General features: G+C 40.1%; 1 pseudogene; it reads right to left on the reverse strand.

Annotated features, from left to right (window-relative positions):
- Positions 1-2,451: 2,451 nt before the first annotated feature.
- LOC103349709 (F-box-like/WD repeat-containing protein TBL1XR1 pseudogene) lies at positions 2,452-21,079 on the reverse strand (annotated as a pseudogene).
- Between the last annotated feature and the right edge of the window lie 191 nt (positions 21,080-21,270).

Here is a 21,270-nt window from a genome sequence, read left to right on the forward strand (position 1 = left end):
AGAATAAACATAGGTTCGGTAGAAATGTACAATGTGCTTCAGAAAATGAAAGAGTAAATAGCACTGCATTTGAGATTTTTCTACTTATCTTGTAAAACTTGCCATTTTTGCTCATGTTAAGTATGGTCATTTGTGATTCCTTTAAATAGCAAAAATGCACAGTCTTCTTTAGGCCTCTATTCAGTAATAGTTTACATTACTCTTAACAAAATCATTCTACATTAACAGATAGCTCCTTAAAAATAGTACTCTCTCACTAAATCTAATTTGACAGAAAGAAGTTTAAGGAAAAAAGGAGTGCTTTATAAGTTACGTGAAAAAGTACAAATCTTTGGCCTTTCTCTTGACATTTTTACATGTCAAAAAGCAAAAAAACCTTCATGTAATTCAATCTAGTGATTACTTTTTGCACCATAATTTGTTTTTTACACCACAAAAGGAGGCACTTTCAGTATCTGTAAAAGGTGTTAAACCTAAAATGTGTTTATCTAGAGAATAACTAAAACAGAAGGCAAAACACTCTAAGATCTATTAGGAAATTAAAATCTCACTTCTAAAAGTCATTTTGAAAGTCAATGATGTTTCCTGATAAATGATAGAAAACAGGGATTGTAACAAATAAGAACTTACACGGGTTTCCTACACACAGGAGAAAGAAATATTCCTTTATGATGTTTAAGAGTGGCAGCTACCGGTTGCCCCTCTTCCAGGCCAGCCCTCTGCTGTGGCCAGGGAGTGCAGTGGAGGATGGCCCAGGTGCTTGGGCCCTGCACCCCATGGGAGACCAGGAAAAGCACCTGGCTCCTGGCTCCTGCCAACGGATCAGCGCGGTGCGCCGGCCGCAGCGCGCCAGCCGCGGAGGCCATTGGAGGGTGAACCAACGGCAAAGGAAGACCTTTCTCTCTGTCTCTCTCTCTCACTGTCCACTCTGCCTGTCAAAAAAAAAAAAAAAAAAAAGAGTGGCAGCTGCTCTTTCTTTATTCTATTTTAATCAACAACTATTCATTCACATTCTCCTTTCCATTTTTCCTTATAAGTTTCTTACAGTAGCTTATACAACAATGATATACAATGAAATACGATACAAAAACTACTGGATTCAGTTGATCTTCAGGAATAAGTTCTCACAAAAAAAAAATAGGAAGAAAATGAGCAAGAACCCCAACTATAGAACTTTACAGGTTGTGAACCTTGGTCTCTTGCAATCATGCTACTGCTCAAATCAGAGACAATCTTATTTTTATCTATTGGAGCAGCATCGTGGCACATCAGCAGGCAATTATGATGTTGAGAACAGCAGCAAAAACAATCATATGCTCATGAAAAACTCAAGCCTACAAAATGGATACCTTTCAGAGGAGTGTATACTTAAAAGACCCAAGACTTCAGGATAATAAAGCTCTGTATTTATAATTTTTATATGTCCTATTGTGGCTATTATGCCTAAGTAAAATAGCTAAATTAAAAAAAACAGAAAAGATGACAATATCATAGAAATGTAGCTGTCTATTTTGGCAGCTACATTGCAGAATTTCTTGACTATCTTTTAATTAGCTGGGGAAAAAGTCAATAACTGTATGCAAATGAATTGTCCATATCAAAATACAAAAGTACTATCAATAATCACCTCTGACTTTCAGATTTAAGTTCAGTGCAATTGACAAATGCATCGTTAAAGGAAAATGCAGCTTAAACATACTCAAAACATTTGTGTCTATTCCTGGGAGCACACTTAAAAATTATTGCACAGATTTTTTTATTTTTATTTTTTTTAAAACAACAACAGAGGTCAAGCACAGATGTGGACCTCCAGCAATAAAAGCAGGATTTCAAGTGCCAGATACTCAGCATATTAGGTTTCCTACATAAGTCACAGGGTAATAAGTTCTAGGTATCTCTAATGTGATCCAAAACCCTAAAAACAGCTGGCACAAAACCATCATGAATGACTGCCTCTCTGGATGTAAGTCTTAAAAAATATTATTACAGTATCATAGTCCCCACTAAGAACAACTGGGGTACATATAACAATGTATTGTGAAATTAAGTGTATTTATTCTCTTTACCAATAGCAAATGCTACCCTACCTTAGTAAAACCAAGACTTGCTTCAATCAATGTTGTTTTGTAGAAATAGCAAAACAACAAATGCTGAAAATCAAAGCTGCATTACGTGGGTTAAATCAATTTCTACTTAAACTTAAAACACAGATTAAAATTTTAGTAGTAAAGGTCTCAAAATAATTAGTGACAGAAATAGTGTTATAAATTTGCTAAGCTCAAGAAGCAATTCCTTAATTAAAATCTTTGATATATAAATTTGACAACTCTTCAAAATTGACATTCCTGGATTATGTTAAATCATGACCAACCCTGTTCTCACATATAACATGGCCCCATGCTTTCATTTGTCTGTATACTTTACTTTTAGTTTCATGAGCATAAGAGGAGGTTTGACTTGATACCTATCTTTAAGAAAATATTTGATGTTATGAACAGAGTAAAAGACATGATAGAGTAGTGACTTCTTAAAACAAAAACTAGCAGCTTAAATCTATATTTGAAAAATATGTAGTCACGAGTACCACAAATGCAGAATGAGAGCAGCAGGGAAGTTAGTGCAATTATACTTTTTTTTTTTTTAAATTCTGAATCACTGCTATTTTAAAAACACCTTGAAGCAAGTCTTTTGTTTTAAAGATTGATTTTTAAACTAAGGTAGCAAACATTTTGCCATGTAATGGCAGTGTTATATGCTGTTATCTTGCTTTGTATAAAGAAAAATAATAGGAGAGATTTTTTTTTAATACTGGAGGTTTGGTTACATTACACATTTAAGCTTCTATATAGAATGATGGACACTTGAGAAGCTAATCCTTATCCAGAAACATTTTAATCTCTTAAAAACCAAAGCAAAACAAACAAATAAACAAAACAACAACAAAAAACCCCAAAACTACTTTGCTCCTTTTCACAATAGTGCACATTTTAACCATATTTTAGTTATGGCTACAAAACATCAGAAGATTTTTTTAAATGTATCTTCTCTATGGTATCAAAAAAAAATTTGTGCCCTTCTAGTTTTTAATTGGCAGAAATTTGTCCCAAAAAAAGAAACTATTATATTTAAGCCACATCACCACAAAAACAGAGCATAATACCCTTTTACTGATGTGTCTTACAGATTGACAAGACCAAAGTCATATATTTTCATTTGATTTCCAATTCCCCCTTCCACGATATGCACCAATTGAATATATGCTCTGGGAGGCATAAAATGTACCTAACATCTACCTTTTCAAAAAAAATGCATTAAAATATTTTTAAGAATTTTTTGTTGTTTAAAAGGTGAAAAAATATAAACAAGAAATTGATTCACTCCCTTACTTCACGCATCCATAATCTAAACCAAAAACAAAATTGAAAAGCAAGAACAAACTACTGCTGCAAGTTTTTGTAAGTCCATTTTCTCTGTACATACAAACTGCTCACTACTGAAGGGAAAAAAGAATATAATCCATGGTGTCTGCTGATTCAAGGGGAGAAACAAGGCTGTCATTAGTATCCAAAAACTGGTACATGTATGGTCTGCTTTTATAATGTATATTTCTCTCTTCTGTTTTTCATATCCAAAACTTCTAAATGCTATTTTAGGGGCACAGCAGATTAGATTCCAGCACTTGGTGAACAGAATTCACAAGCTGTGACAAAACTGTCATCTTCAGGGTGCAATTTTGTTTATATACACTGTATGTATATATTTCCTTTAGGTTTGGCTGTAGTGGACTGGCCATGGTTCAAGTGGGACTATAGCAGTACATGGGTCAGGGACAGTCATTTTGGCTATGTACACATTCATAGTCGGTCCATGGCTTCCAACTAGTAGCGCTATTTCCGAAGGTCTAATACACAAACTGAACCATCTGATGCACTGGCTCCAACTTTGTCTCCTGCTGCATTCCAGCAAACTTCAAAAATTCCACCTGTTCCCCTATAGCTGTGAACTAGAGCACCTGTCTGTGTGTTCCAGATGTGTACACATTTGTCAAAAGAGCCACTTGCCAGATACCTGCCATCAGGACTGAAAGCTACGCTGTACACAGGCTCTTGGTGTTTTGTCAAAGTATGTATGCAAATTCCTCTGTCAACATCCCATAACCTAACAGTAGAATCGAAGGATGCACTTGCTAACATAAGGTTGGCATTTGGATTATTCGTCCCTGGTCCAGTTGGACTCCATTTGATAGTATAAATCTCTCTATTTTGTGCTTGCAAATCATGGACACAATTGTCTTGCTTCATACTCCATATCTTCAAAGTCATGTCATCAGAGCAGGAGGCCAGGAGATTGCCAGTTGGGTCCCATTTGATAGCATTTACTTCATTCGTATGTCCCTGGAATGTTTTAATAGGTCTGTCTTGTCCTAATTTACAGACATGAATGCACATATCCGTACTACATGAAGCAAAGGTGTTGTTGCTCTGCCAATCAACATCCAATGCTGGTGCTGGAAACGGTGGCCTCCAACGCCGCTCCCCGCCTCCCGGGAATGGAGGCACAAGGAAACTCCCCTCGTCGCCGCCGCCGCCTCCAACCACCCCCAAAATAACCCCTCCGGGGGGGTGAGAGGCAATTATAACCCCGGCTCGAGCGCGGGGCGCGGGGGATGGGCACCGGCCAAATCTTTTAAAAAGATTTTAAAGGGGAATAGTTTCTATTCTAGTATTCTATACCAACCAAACTACCTGTAAAATGTAGAACACATAGAAGTTACTCCAGGCATGGAAGGCTCAATAACTTGCCTCCCATACCCTCTTTCTGAAGAAACTACTAGAATTTTCTCTCTATCAAAATGGAGTGGTTACACAAAGACCGAAAGAGGGTATGGTGGGGGTGGTTATAGCATGAGGTGGGAATTAATCTACTCCCTCCTAATTTCACAGACTTGGATAAAATTCTTGACTTCCATAAACCTAAGTTTCCACTTCTGTAAAATCTGGATAATACAACATAAATATTGTGATAATAAAGTGAGGTCATGCAGAGCTAATATTTATTAGTACTGATGATTCTAGTATACCCCATTTTCATGGGCCTCTCTTTTTGATGCCCTTCAACTGATTATTCATTTATTGGAAAAATTCTAGTTTTTATTTTACTCCTTAAAATCCTGTTTCAAATTGAAATGATATCTAAATGTCTCATGCAAATAGCATTCAAAAAACACTACATAAAGAAATCTCTTAAAAGCCTATGCTTGGAATGAGAAGGGTTATTTATCTGTCTTTAAAGTATTATACAAGGGCTGGTGCTGTGGTGCAGTAGGTTAACCCTCTGCCTGCAGTGCCAGCATCCCATATGGGCACTGGGTTTAGTCCCAGCTGCTCCTCTTCCCAATCCAGCTCTCTGCTATGGCCTGGAAAAGCAGTAGAAGATGGCCCAAGTGCTTGGGACCCTGCACCCACGTGGGAGACCTGGAAGAAGCTCCTGGCTCCTGGCTTTGGGTTCATCCAGCTCTGGCCATTGCAGCCATCTGGGGAGTGAAACAGCACATGGAAGACCTCTTTCTCTGTCTCTTCCTCTCACTATCGGTAACTCTACCACTCATATGAATAATAAAATCTTTTTTTAAATAAAAGCATTATACATGAAATTTTGTATGTTAACATTTCTTTGGCTGTTATATTCAAATCCCTCTTACTGTCAAGTCTTCTTGCATATATTGTATAGCAAGCACTCATAGCAACTTAATTTTTTTCAATTTCTATTTCTGATTTTTAAGATTCATTTATTTATTTGAAAGGCAAAGTGGCAGGGTAGATGGAGAAAGAGAGAGAGAGAGAGAGAGAGAGAGAGAGAGAATTTTCTTATTTACCAAAAATATTATAAAAACAAGCTCAGAGATGAATGTGTTTTTTCGTTACCCTTCCTTTCTTTTTAATTTTTTTCTGGCGCCTACTTCAGGAAATTAGAAATGAAATTTTAATAAAAAATATACAAAAGCCAGTGTGTTTTTCAAAGAAATTTAATCTATATGTTCTGATTTATTTCCATTTAAATAATCAAAATGCTACTATACAGGAACCATTGTAATCTAAAGCAACTCTCATGCCATTTAAGCTTTATTTTATTTTTATTAGAAAATATTCTCTCTGTTACCTGATATAAATACACCTCCAAGTATGGGGCATGCCCCATTCCTCTGCCCAATTGATTTATTTCCTACTGTTACCACATTACCTTTCTGGACAGTTTCAACTCATTCAACAGGTGACTGCCTCCTTCAAAGCGAGGAGCTGAAAGCTGATTGTCAACTCCCTCTGTCTTCTTTCACCAGTTGTGTGAACACAGCCCCTCTCAGGAGGCCACCTACACAGTTACTGGTCCAGTGATTACCTTGGGAATTTTCTAAAACACCAAAAGGGAGAGGTACTGGTGTTTGTGCTAGTAGCCCAGACACCCACATCCTCTGTCATCCTGTCCCCAATTCCAATTCCAGCTTCCTGCTAATGCACTCCCCAGGAGGCAGCAGGTGATGGCCCCAGCACTTGGGTCCCTGCTACCCACATGGGAGATACGGATTAATTTCTGGCTCCTGGCTGGGAGCCAGCCCTTGTGGGCATTTAGTGAGTGAATCAGAAACAAGGGTCCTCTCTTCCCATCTACCTGTCTAATCTAGCATCTATCTAATCTTTCTATGTACCTATCAACTCTGTCATGACTGCCCAGCAGTCATGAATGCTAAAGAAGCACCTTCCCCCATCTCCACACCCACTTCCCCCAATCCTGTTCTCCCTACACGCCTACCCTACCTCAGGCTGGTCTCGGAGGGCCCAGCTCCTCCACATCTGACTCCTCCACCACCACAGGGGATTCATAGAAGTGATGAGTTTATCCACAGTGATTTATAAATAAAACAAAAGTCAGAATCGCAAACCTCCAGTGCTCCAGCACACCCACCTCTGAGTACGGTGACATTCAAAACCCACGTTAGAATTGGCTGTTGGGAGTAGAAGGCAGCCTGGAAAGTAAGTAAGTACTCTTTGGCATCTACACTAAAGACTAACAAGATCATTTCTCTTCCTTGCCTCAGTTTCTCTCTTAGTAATAGGCCACATAGTGCCACCTTATTCTTTTTGTCTCGTTATAAATGCTTTTAAAGTATTTTAAATAATGGTACTAATTTTATACTGCTTAGTTTTTTTTTTTTCAAATTTGTGTGTAATTGTATATTTATGTAATTTCTATTTTTAGCATTATCCTATATTTGAGACAATCTGGAAAACTGTGGCCATGATAAACTGGCTTAGTCGTCAATGTATCTGTTGACATCTTTTGAATATGTGAAGGCTAATGATAATTGACGAATCTTGCGTCTTATCAAATTATTATGATATATGCAGTTCAGTTTTATCACTGCGTGTATTTTATTAGATGCCAGTTATTTGAACATTGGAAACCATAGAGGCTTTATGTGGTAATTTCTTTATTAAATTGCAGTTTGGACTAGGTAATTCTGTCTGTTTTACCGCTACTACTATTGCTGTGCTGTCCTAATAACAACCATAATGCTAATCATAACAGCCCCCACTTGTGGGGTACTGACCACATCCAAGGCTCTGAACTAGGCAGTGAAAACGAGGCTATTTGCTTCATATCCTGCAGCCCTCACACAACATGGTCTGGACTGGTTACTACTGTCCTGTTTCCACGGACAACAAAGCTGAGTCTTCTAACAGTCAAGGAATGGGGTCGTTTGGATTCTCATTCAGAAAATATTGTTCTCGTTCCACGTACAATGGGCAGAATGTGTCTCCCCTGCATGTTAACATTGATCTTGGCCTTGACTGTCTTTGGAACGAGCGAAGCTAGAGGAGCTTGGCCTGGTGGACTCCACTGTCCTAGCGTCTGTGCTGTGCACGAAGACAGCACTTTCTCCTCGTTCTTACAGAAGACAAGAAAAAAAAGATCAGGGATTACATAATTCCTTAATTTGGTGACTATTAAGTGGCGGAGCTGGCCTTAATCCCAATATCTGGCTCCAAAGTCTACACACGTATCACTGCCCTCAGATTGGTTTCTCTTTTGGTTTCCGTGGGGCATTGGTTCTATGGCACCCCCCGCCGCTCCCCCACCTCAGACACACACACACACACACACACACACCCCATCACCACCAGTGGATGCTGAAATCCTTAGAATCTCAAGCCCCTGTACTAAGTGATGCTATATCTGCACAGAACCTATACATATCTTCCTGTATGATTTGATTCACCTCTAAATTAATTAAATACCTCACACATTGTAAACACTATGTATATACTTGTTATACTGTATCATTCAGGAAAAAATAGTCTGTAAATGTTCAGTACAGATGCAATTTAAAAAAAATTTCTCTTGTTGGTTGATTGAACCCACATTGCAAACCCTGTAAAATGGAAGCAGACTGTATTAAAATATCTTGTGAGAAGCTCTTAAGTTGTTTAGAAACAGACTCAGGTAGGATGGATTCAAGGCAAAGCGTGATCTTTTTTGGTCACTCTGAATCTCGGCCTTCTCAGCAGTAAAATGATGATATCAGTGGTACCCACCACACAGAGATGTTTGGGGGGAAAAGAAATGAGGGGGCCGGCACTGTAGTGCAGTGGGTTAAAGCCCTGGTCTGAAGCGCCAGCACCCTGTATGAGCACCGGTTCTAGTCCCAGCTGCTCCATTTCCGATCCAGCTCTCTGCTATGGCCTGGGAAATCAGTAGAGGATGGCCAAGTCCTTGGGCTCCTGCACTTGCATGGAAGACCTGGAAGAAGCTCCTGGCTCCTGGCTTTGGATCGGCGCAGCTCTGGCTGTTGCGGCCAACTGGGGAGTGAACCAGCGGATGGAAGACCTCTCTCTCTCTGCCTCTCTCTCTCTCTCTCTGCCTCTCCTCCCTCTGTGTAACTCTGACTTTCAAATAAATAAATAAATCTTTTTTTTAAAAAAAAAAAGCCTAGATGATGCAGAAAGGGAAGTCCTGTCCTCGGTAATCCTTAGGTATTATTATTACCTAAGTGCAATTTAACTAAGAAAATCCTGGTGCAAAGTGTTCTGCTTTACACAGACTTGACCCCACTCACAGTAGCTTTAACCAAATAAAGGAAGCGGGCATCATTTTGTACCTGAATCTTAGAATTACAAAAGGGCTTATTTCTACGAGGAACCCATGAGAAATTGCACCGTGGATTTCCACACATTTCCTGCATCTCCCTTGGCCTTGTTATCTGTGCTTTCAGCAACCCAGAGAGACCAGCCAGTGCATCTGGAAGTTCTGTTACTCAATCAATGAGCTTGTTGCCATGGCAGGCTAACACGAGGTGCCATTGACGATGACTTGATTTCCTCTCGCATCTGAACTGGAAAGGGGGAAGACAGACTAAATGAAATCCCATCCATCTTAATGAAATACAATTATATTCTCCTTATTAATCATTTAAGAATCAATATGTCTCTTCTTGGTGAACCTCACCAGAATTTGTCATTCCATGCCAGGCCTCAATACATCTTGTCTTGTAGTGATTTTTATAAGTTCAGTCACCTGTGTCCCAGGGTAAATAACAGTGTTTGCTCATACTGCAGAGCCCAGAGAGAAAGGCAGTGACAGGGTGGATCAGAGAAATCCCTTCTGAATGTTAAGCAGCCAGCCGAATATTGCCTCCATGTGCATAATTTAAAAATGTACCCTGTTTTATTTTTAAAAGCATAAAGAAAAATGGATTACCTTGGAAAGGAGCTTATTCTAGAACCATTAAGTGGAGAAGCCTCTTAGATATTCTTACCCATTTGATGCTATAATCTTTCACAAGCTGATCAATGTGTTATATGAGTGTGTATGCCTATATGTATGTATATATAGAGATATAGATATACATATGTATACATAAGCAGTATATATAGAAAGGGTGAAAGGAGAAAGGTTTATTAGAGTATAATTTCCAGCCCTCCTCATTATAGATATAATACATCAATTTAACATTTTACCTCACATTATTCACCTGTAAAAAATTGCTATTGTGCGTATCTTCCTAATATGGGCAATGAAACTAGAATCAGACTTCATGCATTCTGTTGCTGCCTCATAGCTCCTGTTTAATTATTGAGAACAAAGAGGAAAATAAGTGAGAAAAGATATAAAGAGAAGAAAGGAAAGAATAAGAAATCAGTGATTAGAGACAAATTGTTTTAAAGGTAAAGTTGGTGTTATGAATGAGAAGTAATTGGTTAAATGGTTTTTAACTCATCAAGGGGTTTTTGTTTTCTGTGCTGATTTTAGCTATTCCTGAGCCTTTGCTAATGAGGTATTGTACACTCTCCACACATTTAAGAATATTTGGGTTGTACTCTGAAAAGTGTTGATGCAGATGGATTTGATGTGTTGCACACTTAGTGTGCACACCATCTACATGTCTATTTTTATCGACATCATTATCTGTATCTAAGCTGTACAACATTCTTAATAGACTAAATTCCTCTCCTTTAGATGACCAAAAAAAGAAATACTAGAGTAACAAAAGGTCTTCTGTGTTCACTCTGTGTTGGAGCTTTACATATAAAGCAAAGGTTTGAAATAAAACAAAATAACCACCTCCCAAAGGAGCATCCTTTTGTGTGGCTGGGCGGCTCCTCAGCATTGGCCTGTGACCCCAATGCACCCCCAAGTCAATAACCACGCGGGTCAGTGATGTCAAATGGTGGCTGGAAACACCAACAGGATTGGAGCAGTTAGTTCAGTTACAGCCAGTTCTCCGAGTCAGTGACTTCCACAGGTCTCACCCGGGCAACTCCTGGGAGTCTATGAAACTCTCTTCCTTCCTTCTCCTCCTCAGCTTCTACTCCCCCCACCCCACCCCGGTCCTACCAGATCTCACTGCACAGCGGCTCCTCAGCTGGAGGCCATGCACGGCAGTAAGGATGAGTTAATTCAATTGTATAATTGGTTCAGTGGAGATTCAGGTCAAGAAAAGTGAATCCTACAGCAAAGAACGCCTCTGACCTGAGCAGCTGCTGTGCCTTCTCCTGCCTTCTGTCTTCAAACAAAACAGGGAGAACTTTCCCCATCCTCCTCCTTGGGTCTTACTGACCACAGCTGCTAGCCTCAGAAATTCTCCATGGCTCTCTCTCAAATCCATGCTTGCAATAGGAAATTCAGAGATGTGTGGATGAATAAGATTTCAGCAGAAAAAGAAGAGAGAATAAGAGCAAAGATCTTGGAAGTAGATCTTTAAAGTTTATATTTTTAATCTAGAAAGTTTTCTTTATACAAAAAAAAAAAAAACAAGATACTTAAAGGTACTTAACATGTGAGTTCACTAGAACTTTCCTATTGGCACCCTGCAGAAGCCTTTGTGACAGAGATAGTTATGATGCTAAAATGGAAAAGAGTTGTCTTAGAATGTAGTGACCTTAGAGAAGAATACATTTGGAACGACCCTGTGGAAGTTCTCAGCTTGGGGCTTCGAGTGAATGCTGCACACACATTTACAGCTGGATAAGATCCTGTCAGTGGGAAGAGCGAAATGCCAAGTTATCAACAAGTAGCAGGAATTTTTTTCAAAATATTTATTTTTGGAAGAAAAAAGTGCTAACTGCATTTTATTCTCTGTGCTGACCAATTTCTCCTGCCTTACTTACATGGTACGAGAATCGCTCAATCACACAGCGGTAGAGCAACACACAGTTCTAAGAAACAGCCTGTTGGGGAGCAAGGACTTGTCCACGCCTCTTCTGGGCCTGGCACCCAGTCCTTTCCTGCTTGCTGCTAGTGTTGGTGGTGGAACTGGTTTCCCCACCAGCTCCAGGAAGTTAGGGACAGAGATACATTTCTGTCTGTTCTCCCTGCACATACTACACTGCCTGGTAAACAGTAGACAACACCAGGTTACTGTAAACACTGACGTAGCTGGTTTCTCCATGTAACTCAGTAGTGCAGAATAGACGCAGTCCCTGCCCAATGGACATATCTGTAATCATCAGTGTGAGTAATCATCAAAGGTGAGACATCCCACACATTGGCCGTTATTCAGGATAGACACAGACTACTCATAAAGTATCAAGACAAATGTAGCTATATCATCATTTTCAATAAAAACAAGGGTAATATATTCAAACTCCAGTATCCATACACAAAAAAAAATACAAGGGCTCTCTCTTTCATTCTCTATAATCTCAACTTTTAAACTACTTTATCTGATAGTCAGTAAAGCCAGAGTTGGGATCAGTTTTCCTTCTGCATGGTACCTGCCAGTGTGGTTGCACAGCAAGACTTTAATCTACAAATGTGGTGTCGGTTCCTGATTGTCTTAAACAATAAAGGAGGTCTTAGAACTGCAAATGGTTTAATTTGTTCAAACAGTTCCTTGTGCATCCCCAGTTCCCTTTGCTCTCCTGTTTCAGTTCTCAATCCGGAGTTCCAAAGTCAAGATTGGTGGGAAGCAAATCCAATTGTTTAGGGTCAAAATAAAGATGTGTTTCGAATGCCAGAGAAAGGGAGCAGGGTTATTCTACTTTGATGTTAATACCATGCCTTTGGAGTTTTCCTGTTTGTTTGTTTTCATCTTCCACTGTCAACAGGGTACCAGACTTTATAGGCAGCTTAACACAGAACAGATGTTGATGAAAAGAAATGTGGTTTTCAGTGTGACATTTAAAAAAGTCATTCTTTCTCATCTAAATGCTATAGTCTTAACGGGTTTAATTTTTATTAACTGATTTATAAAGGTCCAATAAACATATATTTTACCTTAACTGAACCACCCATAGCTCACAAGTCGGACCATGAATAAAGCAAGCAAAGTTCTCGTCTTAATCTTTTAGAAAAGAGGGAAGATGTTCTACTTTGTACCAAAAGCATGTTTGTTGATCAAGCCTCTTATGGGGCATTTTCATTCACTTTTTAAATACAACTGATATGGCCGTGGTAAAAACAATGATGAATGCATTGTTATCAAATTTATCTCTAAATGTTCTCTTTTTAAAAAATATTTTTCTTTTACTTATTTGAAAGACAGAGTTACAAAGAGAGGTAGAGCCAGAGAGAGAGAAAGATCTTCCATCCATTGGTTCACTCCCCAAATGACTGTAACAGCCAGAGCTGTGCTGATCTGAAGCCAGGCATCAGAAGCTTCTTGTGGGTCATCCACACAGGTGCAGGGGCCTAAGAACTTAGGTCATCTTCTACTGCTTTCCCTGGCTATAGCACTGAGCTGGATCAGAAGAGGAGCAGCGGGGACTAGACCCAGCACCCATAAGGGGTGCCAGAGCTGCAGGCCGGGGCTTTATCTCGCTGTGCCGCAGCGCTGGCCCTTAAATATACTCTTAATCAGACTATTTCTTTCGCTGCAATCAGTGATGGCATGCTGAAAGCATCATTAGCACCAAAACATCTGGCTTGTGACACAGTTGAAAGTGGAACTGAGTCCTAGAAAGAGAAAAACAAGCAAAACAACTCCAAGAACTTCAGACACCTTCAGGCTGGAATTAAGCAGGGGTCCTAAGGGCACAGTTCACCACTGGAGACGTTTCCAATCAAGACAATCATGCAGTTCCACGTCCTGCTGAGACAAGCTTGAAAGCTTTGATGATAACACTGAAATAAATGGATACGAAAAGGCAAATTCTGGAAACTTGCAATGAAGATCCACAGCAACATACCCATGTGATAAACTATGCACAACAGCTAAACCTGAGCTATAAGCCACACACCTAGAAACAGCCTTTTGCATGTAAATTGGAGAGGAACCTGTGTAGTTTGGGTGGTGTTGTTTTAAGGTATAATGTACAGATAAACTTAAGACCGACAAGTGTAGAGTTTGCCTTTGCTAATGTTGGCCACAAATCAGCCTTCTGGATAAATGCTAGTAGCAGGGCAATAGGCAAAGGCTATACACAATCATCAGAGGAATGGATGCTCAATTTCACTCATATAAAGTAAATTTTAAAATAGTCACGGGGGCCGGCGCTGTGGAGTGGGTAAAGCCACCGCCTGCAGTGCCGGCATCCCATATGGGCACCGGTTTGAGTTCCTGGTTGCTCCACTTCCTATACAGCTCTCCGCTATGGCCTGGGAAAGCAGTGGAAGATGGCCCAAGTCCTTGGGCCCCTGCACCCACATGGGAGACCCGGAAGAAGCTCCTGGATCCTGGCTTCAGATCAGCTCAGCTCTGGCTGTTGCGGCCAACTGGGGAGTAAACCATCAGATGGAAGACCTCTCTCTCTCTCTGCCACTCCTTCTCTCTATGTGTAACTCTGACTTTCAAATAAATAAATAAATCTTTTTAAAAAAGTCACAAAATCATTAAGATTATAGGGTGATATATAATTCCTATCAATCTGACAAATTATTAAAACAAAATTTGACAAAACACAATATTTGCAGTAAAACTGGTACATCCAGGCTTCTCTTTCTTTCTCTCCACCTTTTTTGAGCATGGACTTTTTATTTGTTGAACTCTTTATTTACTGGAGCCAATAAGCCTTTAACTTTAATAAAAAATATTTTATAAAATAAATGCTAAGAGCAACTGATAACATTGACTCTCATGCTTTCTGTAGGAGACAGAACAAATATGTGCTTTGGGAGATTCACTGGATAGGAGAGAGCCTCTTCCAAATAGTGAATTCAGAATCCAGCCATAGTGACCACTCAGCACAAATTCTAAAGTTACTCTAAGATTCTACTCCATCAACTACTTACTGAGCTTATGAAAACTATGAATCCCAGGGTTCTACCGTAATCCAGTTCATGTGCCTCAACTATGCTGTGATGATTCCATTTAAAAAGGAAGAGAAGAAAATATGACATGTAACATTAGTCCAAAGGCAATAAACCCTGAAACTTGACAGGGTTTCAAGTTAGACTCCATAGATTTCAGAAATAGAATCCCCTGAAGTCATTTTTGGTATATTCTTCAGCTTATTTAACTTGTTGGCTTCACTGTGTTTTTTTGTTAACCTGAAAATCCTTGCAGATCATTAGGCCAACTATATTTTTAGATTTTCATTCATGAATAAAAAGGTCTTCCCTTTCAAAATAATACTAAAAGACCAAAAAAAAAAAAAAAGCATAACTTTACTTGTGCTTCAAGTTCCATCTAGAAATGCAAAAACATCACTAAAATATCCTAAAGCCATAAAGGTGACATGATTAGTATATCGGAGAGTCAAGAAAATGAAAAGACTGGGAGAAATAGAAATAGTCAAAAAATGGATAGACTGGGAGAAAATATTTGCAAACAAAATACCTGATAAAGAAGTGTTAACCAAAATGTACAAGGAACTCTTAAAACTCAACAATGTGAAAACAAGCATCCCAATTTAAAAATGGGCTTAAAACCTAAATAGATACCTTTCCACTTAAAGGTAGCACATAGTATATGAAAAGATACTCAACACTGTACATCATTTATGGAAATGTAATTATAGAGATTAATTGCACAAATTACGCGTTTTTAAATTTTTTAAAGAGTTATTTTATTTATTTGAAAAAGTTACAGAGAGAGGTGAAGACACACAGAGAGAGGTCTTCCATCTGCTGGTTCACTCTCCAAATGGCTGCAATGGCCAGAGCTGAGCCTATTCGAAGCCAGGAGACAGGAGCTTCCTCCGGGTCTCCCACATGGGTGCAGAGGTCCAAGGGCTTGGGCCATCCTCTACTGCTTTCCCAGGCTCATTAGCAGGGAGCTGGATTGGAAAAGGAGCAGCTGGGATTTGAACCTGTTCCTCTATGGGATGCCAGTGCTGCAGGTCAGGCTTTAAGCCGCTGCACCACAGCACTGGCTCCAGGAATTACACATTTAAACAACAGTGAGATTCCACTTCACACCTATTAAAGGGTCAAAATCTAAAACATTGGCAACACCCAGTACTGCCAAGGATGTGGAACAATAGGAAATGCAAAATGAGATAGCCTTGTTGGGAGACAATTGGTAGTTTCTTAAAACAAAAATTAAACCTACTCTTTACCATATTATCCAGCAGCCAGACACCTTGGTATCTACCCCAGTGAACTGAAAACTAATGTCCACACGAAACCTGCCCAGGTAGGTTGAGAGTAGCTTCACCCATAATTACCAAGACTTGGAAGCAGTCCAGTTCCAAAAGTAAGTCAAGGGATGAATAAACTACAGTACGTGTATGCTGTGAGATGGACTAAGGCAGGAGTAGTCAGGGTTAAAGCAATGAGATATCAGTTCACAAAAAGATGTGGAGAAAACTTGGGTGCTCTTTGTTAAGTGAAATAAAGGCAATTTGGGAAAAGATACCTATTGTATGATTTCAACTATGTGAAACTCTGGAAAAGGTGAAACTATAGAGGGAAGGCTTAGCAGACAGGGCACAGAGGATTCTTCCAGCAGTGAAATGACACTGTCTGGTGCTATCATGTAGATACATGTCACCTGATATAATTGTCAAAGCCCATAGACTGTACAGCACCAAGAGTAAACTTCAAGGTTAACTGTGGAGTTGGCCTATGTAAGCTCCTTGACTGTGAGAAACAGACCTCTTTGATGCAGGAAACTATAGGGAAGATTCACTTGGCATCTGGATGCGTGACAGGAAGAAGTCCCTTTGTTTTCATCACAGATCTCATAATAGTACCTAGTGACACCCAAAGGACCAGGGACTACTGAGATTTCGGACAGCCCTGTCTTTGCAGAAGTATCCTATGTGTGGTGGTAACGCAGTTGCTTGCCCAGTGTTTCTGTTGCATTGGTGTTTAAAACGTAGTTAACTTTGACATAATCTAACTAACACATAAGAATTTTAACAAAAAAAAAAATCACAGTAGCTTAACTATTATAGATATAAATTTAGGTAAATGTTGCTAATGCCATTTTCTTTACCAAAGGAAACATTTTCTAGTAGCATGTGTCTTTTTAACATAAATATTAAATTCTCTAAGACACAATCTTCACTTCTTAGCATCAGACAATTTTCCCCTCTGTAAGTACAGAACCCTCTGCGAGCATAGTAAACAGCCACATATGCGGTTACATTAACGAGGCACCAAATGTCTCTTCTGTTACAACTCACCTGCCAAAGTGTCTTCAGGATTCCCTGTATGCTGCAATTTTCCTTCTGAGTGTAGCAGTGTTATAGAAATGTATTCTTTGAAACACAGATCTCATGAGATTCTCCAGGACAAAGGAGTTTCCTAAATTCTTATTTGAAAGGTTTAAGGAGGTGAAGAATCTTATTTAATCAACACCCCTTGAATATCTGTAGTGAACTATCACACTACACCAACAAAATATCTTCAATTAAAATGATTTAAAAATTTTAAATAGAAGAAAAAATTAAAGCTCTAAATTGGGGGAGGAGGGAGAAATTCCTATTTGGAAAATGTGTATATATCATGTATAAAGGCCCTGACAGTTTTTATAACCAAGCTATTTAACTGAGCTCATCCTATCATTTCTTTTTTGTGTGTGTGTGTGTGTGTGTTTTTGTTTTTTTTTTTGTTTTGTTTTTTTGTTTTTTTTGTTTTTTTTTGACAGGCAGAGTGGACAGTGAGAGAGAGAGACAGAGAGAAAGGTCTTCCTTTGCCGTTGCTTCACCCTCCAATGGCCGCCGCGGCCAGCGCGCTGTGGCCGGCGCACCGCGCTGATCTGATGGCAGGAGCCAGGAGCCAGGTGCTTTTCCTGGTCTCCCATGGGGTGCAGGGCCCAAGCACTTGGGCCATCCTCCACTGCACTCCCTGGCCACAGCAGAGAGCTGGCCTGGAAGAGGGCAACCGGGACAGAATCCGGCGCCCCGACCGGGACTAGAACCCGGTGTGCCGGCGCCGCTAGGCGGAGGATTAGCCTAGTGAGCCGCGGCGCCGGCCTTTGTGTGTGTTTTAAGATTTATTTATTTATTTGAAAGGTAGAGTTATAGTGAGAGAGGTAGAGAGACAAAGAGAGATCTTCCATCCACTAATTCACACCCCAAATGGCCACAACAGCCAGAGCTGGGACAGACAGAAGCCAGCAAGCAGGAGCTTCTTCCAGGCCTCCCACATGAGTGCAGGAGCCCAAGTACCTGTGCCATCCTTCACTGCTTTCCCAGGCTATTAGCATGAAGCCAGATTGAAAATGGAGCAGCGTGGCCTCAAACCGGGGCCCGTATGGAATGCTGGCATCGCAAGCAGTAGCCTTCTCTGCTACGACACAGCGCCAGCCCCCTAACATTTCTTAAAAATATTTCAACCTTTTATTTATTTCCCTTGAAGAAATTCCTAGCACAATTTTGAAAATGATAAGTTCAGAAACACAAAGACCCCAGTTCAAAAAAAATGCAAACATGTTATCTGGAACAGTGACACAATAAATTATCATAACTGTGAATAAATCAGGCCCAGAAAGACAAAACACCACATGACCTCATTCACATGTGGAATCTTTAAAAGTTGATCTCATAGAAGTTGAGAGTAGAATAGTGGTTACCAGAGGCTGGAGAGAGTAGGGGGAGGGTGGAGAGGCTGATCAAAGAGTACCACAATACAGTTAGATGGCAGGAATAAGTTCTGGTCTTGTATATTACAGTAGGATGAATGTAATGTGCAAGAATGCATCATGCGTCTCAGAGTAGGTGGGAGAGAGGATTTTGAATATACTCACCATAAGGAGGTGATAAGAAGTTTACGTTGACAGATACACTAACTACTCTGACCCTTATCCAGTATCTACTTAAAGCAGAACATCACACCGTAACTTATATAGGTGTCAATGATCACATCGTGTGTCAATCAAAACAGTAATGGAATAATGGAAAGAATCGCCTAGTTAAACACCAAGGGAAAAGGACTCTGAGGGGGAGGAAGTCAGAAGAAGTTCATTCATTTGCAGATGTCAACTATGATTTAGCCTCAGTGCAGACTGGGATAAGACACGTAGGACTTTGGGGTACAACACCTTGGGGGTGTTGGAAATACGTGGACTCTGATGCCCTACAATGCCCTAACTCTGCAGTCTCATTCCAATTCTTCCCTCTCTAGCGATCTTGCACCCAGAAGCAGGTGGTGGCTGGATAAGCTGTGAGAAACACTGCATTTGAGGATGGGGTGGAGAAAACAGAGAAGGATGGAGAAGGAATGGCCAAGAATGGAGAGCAGCTGCACTATTTGTTCCAACTGTCAAAAAGTTCATGCATGAAACTTTCCCCAGGCCCAGAGGAGCTGATTCTGTGTGGGTTCCTTCTGTGTCTGTCTGGTTCCTCCTGGGCTGCTTCACATTCTGTTAACTCCAGCCTCAGTCATGGGTGACCGTTTTCAAGATGATACAAAAGCTCTTACGTGAGCCAGTTTATTGTTACCAATATTTTCACTGACGCACTTTGATCAATACTCGACAAGTCAATTAAAGCATACAAATGCGTTCTCAGGGAAATCCACTGGAGTCCCCTCTCCCCCCTTTAAAAAGCATATCTTTATTCCCCACCCCCTTTTCTTTTTAAAGAAACACAACTCTCCGAAATTTGTGCATCCTTCTGATTCTGGTTTTAGAAAGGAAATGAAATTTGTCACGCTGCCATACATCATTTCCCTCGCAGTGCAATGTCCCATCTGTGTGTCAAGTACAAAAGAAAAGCATTTTGTGAAAAATTGCTAAAGAAGTAATGATTTTTGTCCTCAACTCTTTGTTTTGCCTTTCAATAAAGAAGGCGACATGTGCCATAAATGATGTATTATTGTTTGGGTACAACCCCAGTAACACAGTGCATAACCAAAACCATGTTTCACAGCACAGAAACTATAGTTTACTGCCCCTATGGCTCTGATGAGAATATAATGTTCTACAGTTTATAAATGCTTTGAGGTCAATACGTGATTTGCTTCAGCTTGTTCATCCAATGAGCAGGGGATCCAAAAATATATCAAGCTTTTAGACAGCCCCCTGGAAGCTGGGTTGAGGCAGTAGTGATGGAGCGGCTCTGTGGCAAGCCCTCTGTCAGCTGGAGACGAGATAATTAGATCCAGGTAATACATTGGAGCCCCAATAGGGAGCCAACAAGCAAACATGTCATCTTTATGGCTCTTTCTTGTCCTGCACAGGAACTGTGGCCAAAGACACTGAGGCATCAGGGATTCGCCGACGCCTAGCAACGCCCTACTGTCGCTCAGTCAGCCTCCTTATCCGGAGACCTTGCCTGCTACAGAAGCAAAGAAAAAGGACAGAGCAATCAGGAGAGGCTCCTTTTCAATAATTTTTCTTCATTTCTCCATCAATTTTTTTTTCTTTTTAACAATTTGCTCTAAGTTTTGCACTAGCATTCTCCTGGGGCTCTAACTATAGACAGAAACTTCAAACATTTTGTCGAAACTGGAAGTAAAAGATAAATTTATTTTGGTACAGATCAATTTTGAAATCCATGCATAAATCTGTAATAAAACACATTTTCCATGGCCTTCCATGAAGACCCTTCACGTAAATTTTACTAGTTTTTCCATCTCTTATTTAAAATAACCCTCACACTGGGGATGCTCTCCAAATGGCAGGTAAATAGTCGCTTCTCTCAACTCCTTGAATTAAGTACAAGAGACTGTCCTTCCACACTATTTCAGCTGGAGAGTCATTGTTGTCACTGTTTCACTCATTTATTAAGCATTTATTGAGGGGCTGGAATCACGTCAGGCACAGTGCTAGACTGTGGTGATGCAAGATAAAGGTTGAGTACCTTGGACTATAGTCAAGTTGGGAGAGATTGTGTGCGATGATATTTTATAAATGATTAATTGCTTACATTTATGAAAAGAGCTTTGAAGGAAAAGTTCATGACACTTGCCAAGATTATAAGGGACTTTCATTTAGTTTGAGAGAATGGAGGCTGCTTTCCTGAGGAAAAGATACCAAACTGAAACCCAAATGTTAAACAATAGGATTTAGCTCAGTGAAAGGATAGAATGATAGGTCTTGGAATGAGGAATGTTCTCATAACAGAGGTAGAGGCACAGAAGTTGGAAGGGCTATTACCACCACTGCCATCATTAATACTGTCACCACAGGTGTCGTCATAGCTGCCGCCATCACACCACGATCACCACCATCACATACCATGATCACCATCACCATCTTTATCACCACCACACACCATAGTCATTATCATCATTACCATGATCAACATCATCATTTTGACCATCATCATTACTACCAACACCACTATGATTACCATCACCACACACCAGCACCACCCTCACCATCACCATGGATATCATTGTCAGCACTAGAACACCCCATGACCACCACGCCATTATCATCACCAT

The sequence above is a fragment of the Oryctolagus cuniculus genome, chromosome 5 (genome assembly GCF_964237555.1).
Source record: "Oryctolagus cuniculus chromosome 5, mOryCun1.1, whole genome shotgun sequence".
Lineage (NCBI taxonomy): Eukaryota > Metazoa > Chordata > Mammalia > Lagomorpha > Leporidae > Oryctolagus > Oryctolagus cuniculus.